The sequence below is a fragment of the Dendrobates tinctorius genome, unplaced genomic scaffold (genome assembly GCF_039654945.1).
Source record: "Dendrobates tinctorius isolate UK_male_01 unplaced genomic scaffold, ASM3965494v1 ptg000270l, whole genome shotgun sequence".
NCBI classification, from domain to species: Eukaryota; Metazoa; Chordata; class Amphibia; order Anura; family Dendrobatidae; genus Dendrobates; species Dendrobates tinctorius.
In genome coordinates this window covers 9,794,457-9,815,398 of record NW_027361937.1, presented here as the reverse complement: position 1 = coordinate 9,815,398, position 20,942 = coordinate 9,794,457, and positions in this window count along the sequence as shown.

Here is a 20,942-nt window from a genome sequence, read left to right as displayed (position 1 = left end):
GTTTAGGTACATCAGGGGCTCTCCAAACGCGACATGGCGTCCGATCTGAATTCCAGCCAATTTTGCATTGAAAAAGTCAAACGGCGCTCCTTCCCTACTGAGGTCTCCCATGCGCCGAAACAGTGGTTCCCCCCACATATCAGGTACTCAGGACAAATTGCACATTAACTTTTGCAGTCCAATTTCTCCTGTTACCCTTGGTAAAATAAAGAAAATTGAACCTGAAGTATTTTTTTTGTGAAAAAAAGTTAAATGTTCATTTTTTTTTTTAAATATTCAAAAATTCCTGTGACGCACCTAAAGGGTTAATAAACTTCTTGAATGTGGTTTTAAGCACCTTAAGGGGTGCAGTATTTAGAATGGTGTCACTTTTGGGTATTTTCTATCATATAGACCCCTCAAAGTGGCTTCAAATGTGATGTGGTCCCTAAAAATAAAATGGTGTTGCAAAAATGAGAAATCGCTGGTCAATTTTTAACCCTTATAACTACCTAACAAAATTGTGCTGATGTAAAGTAAACATGTGGGAAATGTTATTTATTAAGTTTTTTGTGTGCCGTATCGCTGTGATTTAAGGGCATAAAAATTCAAAGTTGGAAAATTGCGAAATTTTCAAAATTTTCGCCAAATTTCCATTTTTTTCACAAATAAACGCAAGTTATTTGAATGAAATTTTACCACTAACATGAAGTACAATATGTCACGAGAAAACAATGTCAGAATCACCGGGATCCATGGAAGCGTTTCAGAGTTATGACCTCATAAAGGGACAGTGGTCAGAATTGTAAAAATTGGCCCGGGAGTTAACGTGCAAACCACCCTTGGTAGTGAAGGGGTTAAAGGTCTTGTTGCAGCATCTCAATCGGACTAAGATCAGGACTTCGACTAGGTCGCTCCAAAGTCTTAATTTTGTTTTTTTTTTGCCCTGCAGCAAAACTCAAGTGCACTTCAGCTTGAGGTCACAAACAGATGGCCAGACATTGTCTTTCAGGATTTCTTGGTAGACGGCACAATTCATGGTTCTATTTACCACAGCAAGTCTTCAAAAGCCTGAAACAGAAAAGCAGCCCCAGATCATCATACTACCACCACCATATTTTGATGCTCCTTTTCTGAAATGCCATATGTAATGGACCATCCATAAAGTTCAACTTTTGTTTGGTAAGTACACAGAGTATTCTTCCCAAAGTCTTGAGGATCATCAAGATGTTTTCTGGCAAAACTGAGACGAGTCTTTATGTTCTTATTGCTCAGCAGTGATTTTCATCACTACCACCACCATCATATTTTACTGTTGGCATGATATGTCTTTTCTGCAATGGTGTGTTACTTCTACATCAGACATACACCTTCCAAAAAGGTATTTTCCAAAAGGTCTTGTGGATCAAGATGTTATCTGGCAAAACTGACATGAGCCTTTATGTTCTTATTGCTAAACAATGGTTTTCATTTTGGAACTCTGCCATGCAGGCCATTTTTACCCAATCTCTTTCTTATGCCAGAGCCATGAACACTGACCTTTACTGAGGCAAGTGAGGCTTGCAGTTCTTTGGATGTTGTTGTGGGATCTTTTGTGTCAGGCATCAGGTTTCTGTAGCTGCACAGCACAGATCCCGAGCCTTGCATTCGGCAGTCTCCCATATCTCTCCGGCCACAGAGGAGGCTGCTCATCAGACTTGTCGATCCAGGCGCTCTACTCAGACCAGCTCTGTAGGTTTGTTTGCTTCTGCCTCCTCTGGTCCAGCTATAGCAATGCATGCTGGTCAGCAGCGAGCTACTCCAGGGACTAAGTCCTCCGGTCCACTGAGAATGCTCTTGGGACGATCTCTCATTGGAGATCGGAGGCCACATGCTCAGATCCTTCTCCAGCTCGGACTGGACCATCAGGAAGGTCAGGAAGGTCCCTGAAGGATGCTGCTATATAATAGCCGCATGGCTGCACGGCCATGCGCTAGTATAGACTCTGATGGCTTATGGTGTGTATGATGATGGATGCATGTATCTGGTGACTGACTCATTATAAAACCCCTACCCTTGGTTGTGACTGTTGTTAGGGCTTAGAGGTTAGAGTCAGCGCCTGTCAGTGGCTAAGCTATATGCCACAGTGCATCCCAGTCCTCTGCACTGTCTAGCATCCGACTGTGCCTTCCTGCTCAAGGCACTGGTAGCAGTAACCGCCAGTGTGACGCCGTGTGCACCTCTAGTGCTTTCCTCCCCATCCTTGGTGGTTAGTGGCGTCCGCCGAAGCAGTACTGTGCGCACTTGGCGCGTTTATATTTTTATCCTTTGCTGGCACCGCAGCCGCGGCGCCGAGCACTGATAGTCTAGAGGAGCTCTAGTCCTGTGCCTCTAGGACAGAGCTCTGTGACCGCTAATTAGCGCTCATTCAGCCAAGTTCTATGAGTACAAACAGGCTACGGCATTTATTATTTGGCGGTTGTGCGGGTGTGTGAGGTAACAGAGTCTTTCTCTGTACACGATGGGTGAGGTTATAATAATACCACCATATCACATCCGCCATTACCAAGCAGCAGTTAACACCTCTGCACGGTGGACCCCGGGCAGCGAACGCACCTAAATACCATCTTTATTATTTGGTGCGTTCCGCCAGCCCCTAACATTATACTAGCGCCAGGGTCTGGCTAGTAATGGCGGACGAACAGCGACTGTTGCAGTACATCCGGCAGCTGCAGGGCAGGTTGGAGGCTCTCGAGCGTTCAGCCTGAGCTGCGAATGTTACTGCGGTCGCTGTTCAGGCAGCCACGGAGGCTGTCTCCGTGTGACCACTGCCATCCCTGCCCCAACTTTGTCCCGCGTCCCGCTGCCTGAGAAGTTCTCAGGCGATAGTGCTTCTTGTAGGGGTTTTGTGAGCCAGTGCTCTATACAGCTGGAGCTGCTGGCAGCACGATTCCCCTCCGAGCGGGCTAAAGTGGGATTTATTATTTCCCTCCTGTCGGGCAGGGCTTTGGAGTGGGCCACACCGCTGTGGGAGCGTGGTGATCATGTGGTGCAGAGTGCCTCGCAGTTCTTGGGCACTCTGAAGCAGGTCTTCCTGGGACCGCGAGTCACCCATGACACCATGCTCCGGCTGCTGGCATTGTCACAAGGCTCGTCCATGGTCAGCCACTTTGCCATCCTGTTCCGGACGCTGGCCTCAGAGTTAGAGTGGCCAGATAAGGTCCTCATTCCGGCATTCTGGAGAGGTTTGGCTGACCATGTGAAGGATGCTCTGGCCACCAGGGAGATTCCCGCTACACTGGAGGAGCTTATCACCATCTCCACCCTTATAGACCTTCGCTTTGCCAAGCGAAGGTTGGAGCGGTCCCAGTGTAGGCAGAGGTTGGCACCAAGTTTTGCTAAACCTCTGGAACCTCCTGATTGGGCGTCCAAGCATCAGGGGGCTTCCCGTAAAGGATCCAGGCCCTGGTCCGCTCGAGCCCCTGTGATCTGTCATGGTTGCTGGCAGTCTGGTCACCTTGCCAACCGGTGCCCACAGCGGCTGGGAAAACGCTCGCGCCTTGTGGCCGTAGGAGGCGGCTCACTAGAATCCCCGGCATTTTCCTCCAAGTTGTCCTTTAAGGGGACACTTGAGTTTGGTTCTCCCACTCTAGCGGTGGAGGTTTGCGGAGGGCAACTTTATGTCATCTGCCTTCGCTCAATGGCACGCAATACCACTGGTTGTGATGTCTAAGCCAGTCACCGTCAGAGAAGTGAACGGCACGACTCTGCCCTTATAGATTACCCACCAAACCGCTCCAATGATACTCTCGGTGTCTCCATCTCATCAGAAGACAATGCCCGAGGGTATCGACCAGGTCCTTCTAGGGGTCCCCTGGTTGCGGTATCACTCTCCCCATATAGAGTGGTCCTCGGGGATAATTCTTGGTTAGAGTAAGTCATGTGAGGGTAGATGTTTGAGGGAGTGCGTCCAGGTTGCCTCCACCGAGTTCTCCGCAGATCTTTCCTCGCTCCCCAAACACTATCGACAGTATGCGGACGTGTTCTCCAAAAAGTCGGCGGAGACCCTTCCACCGCATCGCCCCTATGACTGTCCTATTGACCTCTTGCTAGGTGCTGAGCCTCTTCAGGGTCGAGTCTACCCCTTATCTCTCCCGGAGACAGAGGCCATGTCTCAATACATCAGGGAGAATCTGGCAAGAGGATTCATTAGGAAGTCAGTGTCGCCAGCGGGAGGTGGGATTCTTCTTCGTCCAGAAGAAGAATGGAGAACTGCATCCCTTCATCGATTACAGGGGTCTTAACGCTATTACCATTAAGAACAAGTATCCTCTGCCCCTGATATCGGAACTGTTCGATAGACTACGGGGAGCGAGAGTGTTTACTAAACTTGATCTGCAGGGGGCTTACAACCTGATTTGCATCCATGAGGGGGATGAATGGAAGACGGCCTTTAACACCAGGGACGGTCACTATGAATACCTGGTGATGCCCTTCGGGCTCTGTAATGCTCCGGCCGTCTTCCAAGACTTTGTGAACGACATCTTCCGGGGTATGCTCACCTCCTCAGTTGTAGTCTATCTGGATGATATCCTCATCTAGCCTCCAGATATTGACTCCCACCGGAGAGATGTTTGCAAAGTTTTCAACCTCCTACGGGTGAACTCCTTCTATGCGAAGTTGGAGAAGTGTGTGTTTGAGCAGGAGTCCTTGCCTTTCCTGGGCTATATCATCTCTGCCCAGGGATTGGCCATGGATCCTGCCAAACTACAGGTGGATTGGCAGGAGCCCCATTCGCTCAAAGGGGTGCAGCGCTTTATGGGGTTCATAAATTATTATCGCCAATTCATTCCCCACTTCTCAACTTTGGTAGCCCCATTGGTTGCCCTTACCAAGAAGGGTGCAAATCCCAAGGTGTGGTCAGAACCTGTCTCCAAGGCCTTCTCTTCCATTAAGACCAATTTCGCTAGCGCTCCCATTCTACATTGCCCCGATGTAGATAAACCCTTCATTTTAGAGGTGGATGCCTCTTCCGTCGGTGCTGGAGCGGTCCTGTTCCAGAAGGACTCGCAAGGTCGGAAGCACCCATGCGTCTTCTTCTCTAAGACCTTCACACCGGCGGAGAGGAATTATTCCATTGGGGACAGCGAGTTGCTAGTGATGAAGTTGGCCTTCTCGGAGTGGAGACACCTCCTGGAGGGGGCTCACCACCCTTTCCAGGTGTTCACTGACCACAAGAACCTGGTGTATTTGCAGTCGGCCCAGCAGCTAAATTCTCGCCAGGCCCGATGGTCCTTATTCTTCTCCCGGTTCCATTTCACCCTCCATTTCCTATCCGGTGAGAAGAATGTCAGGGCCTATGCTCTCTCCGGCTCCGTGGTGTCATCGGAGGAGGAGGAGCCTCGGCTGATCGACCCATCTGAGAGCCTGAGGACCGTGGCTCTTGTCACGCTTGAGTCAGTACCTCCAGGCAAGACATTTGTCCCTGCCCGTTTGCGACCGGAGGTCCTCTCTTGGGCTCATTCATCCAGGGTGGGTGGATATTTCGGGACAAAATGGATCTCTCAGCTTCTGGCGAGGACGTACTGGTGGCCGCATATGGCCTGTGACGTCAGGGACTATATTCAGGCGTGCGTCTCTTGCGCCCAGAATAGGTCCTCTCGGCAGCGGCCCGCTGGGCTACTTTAGCCTCTGCTGGTAGCGGACAGGCCCTGGGAGATGGTCGGTATGGACTTTGTGGTGGGACTGCCCAAGTCAAGTGGCAACACAGTCATTTGGGTTGTCACCGACTACTTCTCCAAGATGGTGCACCTGGTACCTCTCTCCCGGTTACCTTCTGCATGGGGCCTGGCAGCGTTGTTTATTAAGCACGTTTTCTGCCTGCACGGCATGCCGGATAAGATTGTCAGTGACCGGGGTCCTCAGTTTGCGTCTCGGTTTCGGAGAGAGCTCTGTACCCTGCTCAGCATTGAGCTAAATCTCTCCTCGGCCTATCATCCCGAGACGAACGGGCTGGTAGAGAGAGCCAACCAGACCCTGGTCACATAACTACGACATTTTGTCTTGGCCAGGCAGGATGACTGGGCATCCTTGCTGCCGTGGGTGGAGTTCGCTTTGAACAACGCTGTGGCCAACTCCACCGGTTCGACCCCATTCCTCCTAAATTACCACCAGCATCCGCGCGTCCCTGTGCCCATGTCCGTGTCATCCACCGACTCTAGGGTGGCACACTGAGTGGTGGAGGCACGTGACATTTGGGATCACACAAGGAATGCTATCCAGGCCTCCAAGGAGAGAATGAGGATCTCTGCTGACACACACCGGAGCCCTGCTCCGACCTTTGCCCCTGGCGGCTAAGTGTGGCTCTCCGCCCGAAACATGAGGCTGCGGGTTGAGACCGCAAAGGTCGCACCTCGCTACATTGGCCCCTTCAAGGTCCTTGAGCAGATCAACCCTGTGGTCTACCATCTGGCCCTTCCACCACACTTGGCTATCACTGACACCTTCCTCCCTTCCACGTGTCCCTCCTCAAACCTGTTCACATGTCCTGGTTCTCCGAGTCATCTGCTGGGATATCAGACCTGTCTTTGGACGAGTTTGAGGTCAATACCATCATGGGATGCAGATGGTGCGTGGTAAAAAGTTTTATTTGGTGGCCTGGAAGGGTCATGGTCCAGAGGCTCGGACCTGGGAGCCAGTGGAGAACATCCACGCTCTGCTTCTCATTGCGGCATTTGAGCATAGCGAGGCTCAGAGGGGAGAGGGCCCTAGGAGAGGGGGTAATGTTAGGCATCGGGTTTCTGTAGCTGCAGAACAGAGATCCCAAACCTTGCATTCGGCAGTCTCCCATTCCTCTTCGGCCGCAGAGGAGGCTGCTCAGCAGACTCGTCGATCCAGGCGCTCTGCTCAGACCAGCTCTGTAGGTTTGGTTGCTGCTGCCACCTCTGGTCCAGCTATAGCAATGCATGCTGGTCAGCAGCGAGCTACTCCAGGGACTAAGTCCTCCTTTCGGTCAACTGAGAATGCTCTTGGGACGATCTCTCATTGGAGATCGGAGGCTACATGCTCAGGTCCTTCTCCAGCTCGGATTGGACCATCAGGAAGGTCCCAGAAGGATGCTGCTATAAAATAGCCTCATGGCCGTACGGCCATGCGCTAGTCTAGACTCTGATGGCTTATGGTGTGTATGATGATGGATGCATGTATCTGGTGACTGACTCATTATAAAACCCCTACCCTTGGTTGTGACTGTTGTTAGGGCTTAGAGGTTAGAGTCAGCGCCTGTCAGTGGCTAAGCTATATGTCACAGTGCATCCCAGTCCTCTGGACTGTCTAGCGTCCGACTGTGCCTTCCTGCTCAGGTCTCTGTCGTACGGCACCAGGTAGCAGTGACCGCCAGTGCGACGCCGTGCACACCTTTAGCGCTTTCCTCCCCACCCTGGGTGGTTAGTGGCATCCGCCGAAGCGGTACTGTGCGCACTTGGCACGTTTATATTCATATTTCTATCTTTTGCATATTCATATTTCTATCTACAATGGAATGGTTCACAAATAAACGTATCCAGGTGTTAGAATGGCCAAGTCAAAGTCCAGACCTGAATCCAATCGAGAATCTGTGGAAAGAGCTGAAAACTTCTGTTCACAAACGATCTCCATCAAACCTCACTGAGCTCGAGCTGTTTGCCAAGAAAGAATGGGCAAGAATTTCAGTCTCTTGATGTACAAAACTGATAGAGACATACCCCAAGCAACTTGCAGCTGTAATCGCAGCAAAAGGTGGCGCAACAAAGTATTAAGTTAAAGGGGCTGAATAATATCGCACGCCCCACTTTTCAGTTTTTGAATTTCCACACAAATTTAAAATAACCAATAAATTTCGTTCAACTTCACAGTTGTGTCCCACTTGTTGTTGATTCTTCACCAAAAATTTACATTTGGTATCTTTATGTTTGAAGCATGATATGTGGGAAAAGGTTGAAAAGTTCCTGGGGGCCGAATACTTTCGCAAGGCACTGTAAGTGTGAACTGTAATTGCCGTGGACTACCCATGAGAGACTGTTCCTTATTTTTTCCAAGTTATAATTCCAGTTCCTGCTGAAGTAAAAGCAACTGTTATCCCTGAGACCGGTGTGTGTTATAATTCCTTCAGCTGCGGACACCGTGTGGGGGTGGATAGCAGGAAACGTTCGGCCTGGTCATTACACATATTTTTGCCATTTGTAGATAATGGCTCTCACTGTTGTTCATTGGAGTCCCAAAAGCATTAGAAAATAGCTTTCTAACCTTATCCAGACTGATAGATTTCAATTAATTTATCATTTGTTCCAGCATTTCTTTGGATCGCGGCATGATGTCTGGCTTTTTAAGAGATTTTGGTTTACTTCACATTGTCAGACAGGTCCTATTTAACTCGTTTACCCCCCGAGGGTGGTTTGCACATTACTGACCGGGACAATTTTTGCAATTCTGACCACTGTCACTTTATGAGGTTATAACTCTGGAACGCGTCAACGGATCTCGGTGATTCTGAGATTGTTTTTTCGTGACATATTGTATTTCATGATAGTGGTAAAATTTCTTCAGTATGACTTGTGTTTATAAATAAATAACATTTCCCACATGTCTACTTTACATCAGCACAATTTTGGAACCAAATTTTTTTTTGTTTGGGAGTTATAAGGGTGAAAAGTTGACCATCGATTTTTCATTTTTCCAACAAAAATTGCAAAACCATTTTTTTTTAAGGACCACATCACATTTGCAGTGACTTTGAAGGGTCTGTATGACAGAAGATACCCAAAAATGACCCCATTTTAAAACTGCACACCTCAAGGTGCTCAAAAACACATCCAAGAAGTTTATTAAGCCTTCAGGTGCTTCACGGGAATTTTGGGAATGTTTAAAAAAAAAATTAACATTTAACTTTTTTCACAAAAAATTTACTTCAGATCCAATTTTTTTATTTTCCCAAGAGTATCAGGATAAATTTGACAACAAGACTTGTTGTGCAATTTGTCCTGAGAACGCTGATACTCCATATGTGGGGGTAAACCACTGTTTGTGTGCATGGCAGAGCTCGGAAGAGAAGGAGCGCCGTTTGATTTTTTCAACGCAAAATTGGCTGGAATTGATATTGGACGCCATGTCGCGATTAGAGAGCCCCTGGTGTGCCTAAACAGTGGAAACCCCCCCATAAGTGACCCCATTTAGGAAACTAGACCCCCCAAGCAACTTATTTAGATGTGTGGTGAGCACTTTGAACCCCCAAGTGCTTCACATAAGTTTATAAGGTAAAGCAGTGAAAATTAAAAAAAATTAAATTTTCCCCACAAATATGTTTTCAGCACAAAATATTGCATTTTCATAAGGGTAACAAGAAAAATTGCACCATACAATTTGTTGTGCAATTTCTCCTGAGAATGCCGATACCCCAAATGAGGGAGAAAACCATTGTTTGGGTGCACTGCAAAGCTCGAAAGGGAAGGAGCGCCATTTGACTTTTTGAATGCAAAATTTGCTGGAACAATTGGAGGATGCCATGTCACGTTTGGAGAACCTCAGATGTGCCTAAACAGCTAATTACCCCACAAGTGACACCATTTTGAAAACTAGACCCCCTCAGGGAACTGAGCTAGATGTGTGGTGAGCACAATGAACTATTAGGTGCTTCGCCGAAGTTTATAAGGTTGAGAATTTTCCCCACAATATGCATTTTGATAAGGGTAAGGCTACTTTCACACATCAGGTTTTCGGCGTCAGGCGCGATCCGGCGTCGTGCCGGAACGCCGGATCCGGCAAATGTTTAGTAAAACCTGATGTGACGGATCCGGTTTTCTGCCGGATCCGTCTTTTTCTTGACAGACAAAACCGGATCCGTCTCATCCGGTTCATCCGTTTTTCTATCCGTTTTTCGACGGATTACGCCGGATCCGGTTTTTAAAATTGACCCTTGTGGCCTTCCGAACGGGATTGGCTACTGGAAAACTATATATAGCATGTTCCTACAGCCCTTCTTTGACAGGTTGTAGAGGAGAAAGTGCAGGTTGGAGAGAAGAGCAAGTACTGGCGAAGATGGATGTTGTCATTGGAAATATTTTGAAGAATTTGGCAGATTTTACAGCGGAGGCAAATCGTTTGAGGGTGATTGTTCTGGAGAAGGAGAGAGCGAGACAGCAGCGCATCAGGCATCGTAGACGACGTTTGTGGATCCACCCCATCACAGCCAAGAGAATGACGCGTGGGGTCTATTCTACACTATGCATGGACCTTCGACGAAACCCGGATAAATTTTTTGGATATGTTAGGATGAAAATGGAGAATTTTGATTACTTGGTGGAGCGCATTGCACACCTCATAAGAAAAGCGGACACCTATTGCCGCTTCTCAGTTTCACCCGCAGAGCGTCTGATGGTGACTTTAAGGTAAGCCACATTTATTGGATATGATCGCATCAGAGCACACTTTCACTGCAATCTTGTTGGTGGTAATTTGTATCTCCAAGTGTTATAGGTCAGTTTTGGTATGTAATGCTGTGATTTAAAACTAATTTATTGTTTGTTAATTCCCCACAGATTTCTTGCAACTGGAGAATCCCTTTCGTCACTGCATTTCCAGTACAGACTCGGGATTTCCACCATATCTGGAATTGTGAAGTACACATGCCGTGCACTGTGGGACTCCTTAGCTGAAGAGTTTTTACCAGAGCCCACAACAGAGAGGTGGATTGAAATTGCTGACAAGTTTCAACAGATATGTCAGTTTCCAAACTGCTTGGGCGCTGTGGACGGGAAACATATCCGCATTGTAAAGCCAGCTGGATCGGGATCGGAATATTTCAATTACAAGAAATATTTTTCAATTGTCCTCATGGCCATCGCTGACGCGGAATACAAATTTATTGCGGTTGATATTGGGGCCTATGGCCGCTCCAATGACTCTCAAGTTTTCAAACTGTCTGCCATGGGGCGTAAACTGTATGGAAACACCTTCCAGTTCCCACCACCTAGACCGCTGCCGCAAACATCTGGTCCACCTATGCCATTTGTCTGTGTAGGGGATGAAGCCTTCCAGCTGTCAGAACACCTTTTGAAACCGTACTCTAGCAGAGGATTGACAAGACCAAAACGCATTTTTAATTACCGCCTCACAAGAGCAAGAAGAATGGTTGAATGTACCTTTGGTATTCTGACAGCCAAATGGCGGGTCCTATTGACTGCGATCAACCTCAAGACAGAAACTGTGGACGAGGTGATCAAAGCGTGCGTGGTACTCCACAATTTTGTTATCTGCAAGGAACCCATTTCCATTGAGGACACCTCTGAAGAAACCACCTTGCAAGATTACCATGACATTACCACTAGAAGTTCTGTGACGGTTTCAGTAATGAGGGACAATTTTGCACTATACTTTATGTCACCTCAAGGCAGAGTACACTGGCAGGATGACAGAGTGTGAAAGATTTGTGCCCTAACCAAACTTGTGTACCTTCTGTACCAACAGTATATACCTTTGCCAACCAAAGTTGGCTATCTTGTCATGGTCTCTATTTTTAGCTTTAGGCCACAGGTGTGTACCTGGTTGTGTTTTATGCAAAGTATTTCACCTTTTAACAAAAGTTGTGTACATTGTTAGGAAATCACCAACAATAAACACAACTTTTTAGGTGAAATACTTTGCTTCAAACACAACCAGGAACACAACTGTGGCAAAAAGCTAAAATTTACCCACAGTTATATACCTAGTTTTGAATACCATTTCACCTTTTAAATACCCTGTATTTAACCTTTTTCGCCGCAGAAAGAAATGACAGACAACCAGTGTAAAATAATTTAACTTTTATTGAAAAATGTTTTTTTTAGTAAACTTTTTTAAAATTTTAATAAACATGTTTAATAAAAATTTGAAACTATAAAACTGAAACCATAAAACTGGTCATTTTTATTTAAATACACACATTATAATTCGGTGTAGTGTGTGGTGGAAATACTGCTGTAGGGGCTGCGGGACACTTCGACACTGGGAGTGTGGAGAGAGGACTGGGATCGTGGTGGGGAAGGAACAGTTAGAGGTGAAGGTGTGGAAAAAACTACAGAATGGGTGGACATGTGGGAAGCAGAAGAGGTGGTGTGTGGTGGAGTGGAGGGTTGGGCAGGGACTGTAGGAGCAGATGATGTTGATGGCAAGTTGCATGGGGAAGGAGTTTGGTACGGGGCAGGTTGCTGGAAGTGGGGAGATGTCTGGTACGGGGCAGGTTGCTGGAAGTGGGGAGATGTCTGGTACGGGGCAGGTTGCTGGAAGTGGGGAGATGTCTGGTACGGGGCAGGTTGCTGGAAGTGGGGAGATGTCTGGTACTGGGGAGGTTGCTGGTACTGGGGAGTTTGCAGGTACTGTGGAGGTTGCTGGTACTGGTGAGGTTGCTGGTGCTGGGGAGGTTGCTGGTGCTGGGGAGGTGGATGGTGCTGGGGAGGTGGATGGTGCTGGGGAGGTGGATGGTATGTAATAGGAGGGGGAGGATGGAAAGTGGCTGGAGGTGGATGGTATGTAATAGGAGGGGGAGGATGGAAAGTGGCTGGAGGGGGTGTAGATGTAATAGGAGGGGGAGGATGGAAAGTGGCTGGAGGGGGTGTAGATGTAATAGGAGGGGGAGGATGGAAAGTGGCTGGAGGGGGTGTAGATGTAATAGGAGGGGGAGGATGGAAAGTGGCTGGAGGGGGTGCAGGTGGAGGAACTACTGTGGTGGGAGGAGGAGGAGGTTGGGAGGTAACTTGCTGGAGAGCAGCGTGGCATGAATGCATTACATGCATCTGCTGGGCAGGAGAGAGCGTTTCCATGCGCTCCACAACAGACCTGAAAAAGGTGTGGTTTGGCGAAGATCTTGCTTCTGAATGCATGGTTTGCAGAAGTGTCTTCACCTCCAGAATGCTGGAGTTGATCTGCTGATAGCCTGCGGAGATTTGCTCTGACAAGACTTTTAGACAGTTCTGGAAAGATGCATTCAGATGCAAGAACTCTGGCGCATAAGTCTTTTCCTGACCCCTCTGCCGCTGCCGCCCAGTACCCGCAGGTGTACTAGAGGTGGCAGGGGCAGAAGGGTGGGGTAAAGGGAAAGCGATCTCCTCACCAGCAGCTTCATGTAATGTAGGCGGCCACGATGCTCCTGTGCTGGTGGATGGGACAGATGGGTCGAATGTGTGGGAAGGCTGGGAAGGTGCAGATGTACCGGGGCGGTCGAAGTGTCCCTCGGTGCCGGTCTCCTCAGGGATCGCCTCAGAAGGGTCCAATCGTGCCGGCTCCCGAGTGCTGCTCACCGTGCTGTGGAATAAAGAGAAAAAAAAACAATTAAAATACTGACATGGTATGGCCCTGGCTGAAAAAAAAATTTACATCTAACATTTTTTTTCACATGTGGTGTGTAATATTTACCTTCTGGTGACCATTGTTTCCCGGAGGAACGACAGGGCTTCTGCGTACTTGTACTTGCTCCTGCGTCCTCCAGATCCACTCGGGGCCCGCATCTCTTTATTGAACTCCTTCTTGAAACGATCCCTCACAGACCGCCACCGATTCACAATTCTGTTCCCTGAAACGAGAAAGGAGTGGTTAGTATACAACATCAGTGTTTCCCAAACTCCAGTCCTCATGGTCCCCAGGGGTCATGTTTTCAGGATTTCCATAGTAAATAGAAATCCTGAACACATGATCCGTGGGGACCACGAGGACTGGAGTTCGGGAAACACTGGTTTAAATCAAGCAACCGGTACTGTATATACTTACGCTCTGTAATCTGGGCCCGAACATCGAGGTCCTCCCAGCGGCCCACAAGGAGCGAACAGATTTCCTCCCAGAGTCGTCGGGTAACGATCAGGTCAGCGTGGCGGCGGTCAGCCATATTCCAGAGCGGCTCCCTTTCTCTGACGAGATCGATGAGGCGGTCCACATCAATCCCTCCATCCTCAACGTCAGAGTCGGGAGCACGCTGTGAAGGCTGTTAAAGAAAAAGACAAAAATAACATAATTAGCCTCCACAAAAGAAATGAAATAAAAAGTGCAAAAAAACAAAGCAAAAATATTTATACTTACACGCTGGTGACCGCCGCGTTGCTGTCGCCGACGACCCTGGGAGGCACTGCGAGGACCTCTTGGCCAAGCACCAGATTGGGAAGACTAGAGAAGAAAACAAAAAAAGTTATGTCTTTGGATGTAGGCATTTGTTTGCTGTGTGTGGTCTGCAGAACATTGTTTTCTATGTGTTGTGTGTAGTGTGATGTTGTGTTTCTGCGTTTGATGCAAAAAACTTACCAATTGTGAGCCCACTCCAGGTGTCTGTCCACCCCTTCCTTCTTCTTCTGGGAGCTCCTCTTCATCTTGTGATTCCTGTTTTGAAATAAAAGGCCATGAATAGACATATATTACAGAGAAGATGGATTTTGGAAATAAAAACTTACCGTCAAACGATGACGATGCGAGGGAGGGCTCCCAGAAGATGATGTGCTGTCTTCCTGGTGGCCACACTCCATGCCTGTGGGTGGTGTTCCAGCTGCTGCCATTGCTGCTGCTGCTGCTGCATCTATTGGGCGGCTGTTGAATAAAGAGAAACAAAGGGCCAATGAATATCTTGATATTCAATAGCCCTAGTTTGGAGGAATGGGTGATTTGATAATTACCGTCTCTCATCTGCTGCTGGACTCCCCTCCCGTTGTTCAGCATGCTGCTCCAATTGGGGTGGTGCTGATGGTGCTGCTACAGATGTCTCCTGCCTTCTCCTGCGCCTGGTTGCTGTCTTGGGTGGCATGTTGGGTGTGGCTGTGGGTCCCACTGTCTTGCTTTTATATATGTCTTGTGGGCACAGCTACTGAGCATGCTCAGACCAAAAACCGGATCCGGCCGCCGGATCAGGCTTTCGCCGGATCCGGCGCATTGCGGCGCTCATAGGCTTTCATTGTGTGAAAAAGCCGGACGCGCCGGATCCGGCGTGTCCGGCTTTTTCGCCGGAGACAAAAAACGTTACAGTAGACGTTTTTTCCAGACGCCGGATCGCGACACATTGCGACACATTACCGGATCCGGCGAAAACCGGATGAAACGCATGGCCATCCGGCGCTATCCGGCGCAAATGCAAGTCAATGGGGGGGAAACCGGATCCGGCATTGCATTTCGCCGGATCCGGTTTCTGTCAAAACCGCCGGATCGCGCCTGACGGCGAAAACCTGATGTGTGAAAGAGGCCTAATACTTTGAGGCACAGTGCAAAGCTCAGAAGGGAAGAGCTGCCACATTGGAGTTCAGATTTTGCTGGAATGGTTTGAGGCTGCCATGTCACATTGGCAGAGACCCTGAGGTGCCAGGACAACATAAACCCCATATATGTGAACTCATTTTACAAACTACACTCCCCAATGAATTCATCTAGGGGTGCAGTGATCATATTGACACCTCATATGCCTCACAGAGTATATATTTTTCAGGCAAAGTGCACAGGAGGCTCAAAAGGCAAGGAGCGCCAGATTTACTGTTATGGTTTGCATGTGTCATGCCCACTGGGAGAATCCATGAGGTGCCAGAACAGCAGAACCCCCCCATAAGTGACATCATTTTACAAACTACACCTCTCAATGAATTGATCTAGGGGTGCAGTGATCATATTGACACCATGGGTGTGTCACAGAATTTTATACCATTGGTGTCATGATCCAGGACGGGGTTTCGCTTTGGCCCGTCCTGATCAGACTGGGGGTTAATTGTTCCACCTCTTTCTGGCAGAGGGCTGCTATTTAATGCTCACTGGACCTAGGTCCGGTGTCAGTTATACTCCTGCCTTCGACTGAGTTAGTTGACATTGTGCGTACGTGTGCCTTGTGCCTGATATCTTGCTTGCTTGTTTGGTTTTGATCCGGTTCTGTCCCTGTTACGAGTTCTGCCTGCCCCTCTTGTACTGCGCTACCTCTCGTGTATGACTCTCTGCTTGTGACCCGACTTCTCTCTGCTCGTCCCCTTGGTACCACGTCGCCCTCTTGTGTATGACCTTTGTGTTATGAATGAGTCACCGGAGGAGGAAAAACAAAAATACAAGCTAAGTCCAGAAAAACGGAGAGGTTGGTAGCTAGTGGATTGCAGACCCCTGAACCTATTCACAACAACTAACAGTAGCCGTAGGGTGTTCCTACGGTGGTACTAGACACCTCGTTCACAGCCGGAGAACTAAATAAACCTAAAGAAAGAAAGGGGAAATCTAAACTGCCCCAGAGCAGACCCCAAAGCAATAGACAGCCCCCAACATGTATTGACGGTGAAAACAGATGAAAACACAAACACAGACAGAAAGACAGGCTGAGAAAACGATGGGGCCTTCACTAACTAGATAGGACAGGAAAGAAAAGCAACTGTCTGCAATCACGCAAAAACCCTGCCAAAAATAATGTCCAATACGTCTGATAGAAAAGGCCCTGAAGTCACTAGACTTCAAAATCACTATATCAGCACTTAGGTAAATTCTGAAAACAGAGCAAAGAGATCAACTGATCAGAGACAAAAAATGGAGTTCAGCCAGTCCCAACCAGGGCTGGCTGAACACAAACACTAAGTAAACCAGCCAAAATCTCATGGAACAATCTCATGGAACTTAGCTTTAGTAGACAGGACTAAACTGGAGGCCAGAGCTCAGAGCAGAGAGGATCACCAGCAACCCAGCAGGGCGTCGGCGGCCTTATATCCAGTCAGAGATTCCGGATGTCCAATCACACTCCACCTGTTCAGATAACAGGTTTTTCCCATCCAAATCAATTTCACTACCTCCTTTCACCAGCAGAGGGAGTTCATCGGACATCAAAGGTGTACTCAAAATGTCCCTCCGGAGTATTAAACGCCGTCTTCCATTCATCCCATGCTTAATGCGGATAAGATTATACGCCCCCCTGAGGTCAAGCTTGGTAAACCAGCAAGCACCTTTAACTCTGGAGAATAGATCCGAAATCAGGGGTAACGGATATTGATATTTAATAGTAATTTTGTTGAGGGCACGATAATCAATACAAGGCCTTAATGAACCATCCTTTTTGGCCACGAAAAAAAACCCAGCACCTAAGGGTGAAGAGGATGGTCTAATATGACCCTTCTCCAACGCCTCCTTAATATAGGATCGCATAGCCTCGTGCTCGGGTACAGATAAATTGAAGAGCCGACCCTTGGGAAATTTACACCCCGGGCTCAGTTCAATTGCACAGTCATAACTCCTATGAGGAGGCAAAGACGCAGACTCATTCTCACTAAATACATCATAAAAGTCCGCCAAATAGTCAGGAACATCATGCGACTGGGGAGAGGTGGAGAAAACAGGAGCATCACTAAGGGCACACCGACAACCCCAACTCACCACAGACACAGATTTCCAATCCAAAACTGGATTATGAATTTGCAACCAGGGAAACCCCAGAACAATGGTATCATGCAAATTATGCAACACCAAAAATCTGCAATTTTCTTGATGGTCTGGGGCGACCCGCATTACCACCTGGGTCCAAAACTGAGGTTTATTTTTCGCCAAAGGAGTAGCATCAATCCCCCTCAAAGGAATAGGTGTCCGCAGAGGTGTCATCGGAAATCCACAACGTTTAGCAAAATCCAAGTCCATTAGGTTCAGGGCTGCTCCCGAATCCACAAAAGCCTTGGCGGAAAATGTGGACAGGGAGCAGATCAGAGTAATTGCCAGAAGAAACTTAGGTTGAACACCACCCACAGAAAACGTGTGTGCAAAACGTTTCTCTCATTTAGGACAGACAGAAATAATATGCGAGGCATCTCCACAAAAAAAACACAGCTTATTACGCCTTCTGAACTCCTGACGTTGCTCCCTGGACAAAACTCTATCACATTGCATAGGTTCAGACACTTGTTCAACATGTGAAATGTGAAATGGACCCGGCCAAGGTACAGGCCATTTATGATTGCGTTCAGCCCACTTCTTTGAAGGCCCTCCAGAAGTTTTTGGGTTTTGCTAATTTTTATCGGAAATTTATAGCAAAATTTTCTAGTATTGCCAAGCCATTGACTGATCTGACTAAGAAGGGTGCTGATGTGTTGAATTGGTCTCCGGAGGCTGTTTCTTCCTTTCAGGAGCTGAAGCGAAGATTCAATTCTGCCCCGGTTTTGCGGCAACCTGATGTCTCACTCCCGTTCCAGGTAGAGGTGGACGCTTCTGAGATTGGTGCAGGAGCTGTTTTGTCCCAAAAGGATCCTGTAACATTTAAAATGAATCCCTGTGCTTTCTTTTCCCGAAAGTTCTCTCCATCTGAACGTAACTATGATGTAGGGAATCGGGAACTGTTAGCCATGAAATGTGCATTTGAGGAGTGGAGACATTGGTTGGAGGGAGCTAAACATCAAGTCGTGGTCCTCACTGACCACAAGAATTTGATTTACCTGGAGTCGGCCAAAACGCTTGAACCGTAGACAGGCTAGGTGGGCCTTGTTTTTTACACGTTTTGATTTTGTGGTCTCTTTTCTTCCTGGCACTAAGAATGTCAAGGCTGACGCTCTCTCTAGGAGCTTCTTTGCTGATTCTCCTGTGGTGACTAAGCCTGCTACCATCTTAGGCAAAGGGGTAGTTCTTTCTGCCATCTCGCCCGTTTTGAGACGTGCTCTGGAAGAGTTCCAGGGGGACAAACCTGAGCGTTGTCCCAGTGGAAAGTTGTATGTTCCTGACCAGTGGAAGAAGAGAGTGAGGTCTGAAGTTCATTGCTCTGCATTGGCTGGTCATCCAGGTATTTTTGGTACTAGAGATCTGGTGAGTCGGTCTTTTTGGTGACCCGCCTTGTCTCGTGATGTCAGGAATTTTGTGCAGTCCTGTGGGACTTGCTCCCGGTCTAAACCTTGTTCTCGCTCTAGTGGGTTTTTGATGCCTTTGCCGGTCCCCAGGAGGCCATGGACCCATATTTCAATGGATTTCATCTCTGATATGCCTGTCTCTCAGAGAATGACTGTTATTTGGGTGATTTGTGATAGGTTCTCTAAGATGGTTCATCTTGTACCACTCCCTAAGTTGCCATCTTCCTCTGAGTTGGTGCCCCTGTTTTTGCAACAGGTGGTTCGCTTGCACGGGATTCCTGAGAACATTGTATCTGACAGAGGAGTTCAGTTTGTGTCTAGATTTTGGAGGACTTTCTGTTCCAAGCTGGGAATTCAGTTGTCCTTCTCCTCTGCTTTTCACCCTCAGACCAGTGGGCAGACGGAGAGAACAAACCAGACCTCGGAGTCGTATTTGAGATGTTTTATTTCTGCTGATCAGGATGATTGGGTTTCATTTTTGCCCTTGGCCGAATTTGCTTTAAATAATAGAGCTAGTTCTGCCACTTTGATGCCACCTTTTTTTTGTAACTTTGGGTTTCATCCTCGATTTTCTTCAGGGCAGGTGGAGCCTTCTGCCTGCCCAGGTGTTGACACTGTGGTGGAGAGAATGCACCAGATCTGGGACCAAGTGGTGGATAAGTTATCTCTCTCCCAGGAAAAGGCCCAGCGGTTTTCCAACCGACATAGGACCATTGGTCCCCAGTTTAAGGTTGGTGATATGGTTTGGCTATCATCAAAAAATATCGCTATGAAGGTGGCTTCTCCTAAGTTTAAGCCTAGATTTATTGGACCTTACAAGATTTTGGAGATTATTAATCCGGTCTCTTTTCGTTTGGCTCTTCCTGTCACATTTAAAATCCATAATGCGTTTCATAAGTCCTTGTTGAACCAGTAGTTCCTGGGGTGGCACCTCCGGACCCTGTATTGGTTGAAGGTAAGGCTACTTTCACACATCAGTTTTTTGCCGTCAGGCAGGATCCGGCTATTTTTAGAAAAAACGGATCCGGCATAAATTTTGGAGAACTGTAGAAACGGATCCGTTTTTCTGCCGGATCCGTCTAGCTGGTAATATCTGTTTTCTGGGGGCTGGCCAATTGGATCTGAGCATGCGCAGACTTAAAAAAACGGATCCGGTGGCTGGATCCGTCTTTTTCTGGATCCGGCGCATTCCGGTGCCCATAGACTTTCATTGTGGGAAAAAGCCGGAAGCGTCGGATCCGGCGCTTCCGGCTTTTTCGCTGGAGACAAAAAACGTTACAGTAGCCGTTTTTTCCAGACGCCGGAATGAGACAAGTAGCCGGATCCGGCAAAAAACGGATGAAACACAATGCCATCCGGCGCGATCCGGCGCTAATGCAAGTCAATGGGGAAAAACTGGATCCGGCATTGCATTTCACCGGATCCGGTTTTACAAAAAAAAGCCGGATCGCGCCTGACGGAGAAAAACTGATGTGTGAAAGAGGCCTAACATGGAATATGAGGTAGAGAAGATACTGGATTCCCGTCTGGCTAGACGGAGACTCCAGTATTTGGTTAAGTGGAAGGGTTATGGTCAGGAGGATAATTCCTGGGTCTCTGCCTCTGATATTCATGCCAAAAGATTGGTGCGTGCCTTTCATCGGGCTCACCCTGATCGCCCTGGTGGTGTGGATGAGAGTTCGGTGACCCCTCCTCAAGGGGGAGGTACTGTTGTGAGTTCATTTTCCCCTTCACCATTGAGGTCTGATGAACTCCCTCTTCTGGTGAAGGAAGGTAGTGAGGCTGATTGCCAAGCACCTGAGCTGGATGATGATGACTGGGTGACGGGAATTGCTGACTGGATATAAGGCAGCCGACGCCCTTCTGCCTGGCTGGTGATTTCTCTGAGGGATTCTAGGAGACCAGTCTGATTCCTGCTCCTCACAATCTTAGTTTTCTGCTCTGCTTTTTGCATTTGTGTTTTGGTTTTGTTTTGCCTTGTTTTTCTGGATTTCTGCCATTCCCTGCTGGGGTGAGCTGAATTCCTTTTTGCTCTGTCTTCAGAAAATACCTGAGTACTGATATAATCTTTTTGAAGCCTAGCGTCTTCAGGGCTTTTTTCCCTATCAGTCTGTTGGCTCTTGTTTTGATAGGATTTTGGCGGATTGTAGACAGCAGCTTTTCTAT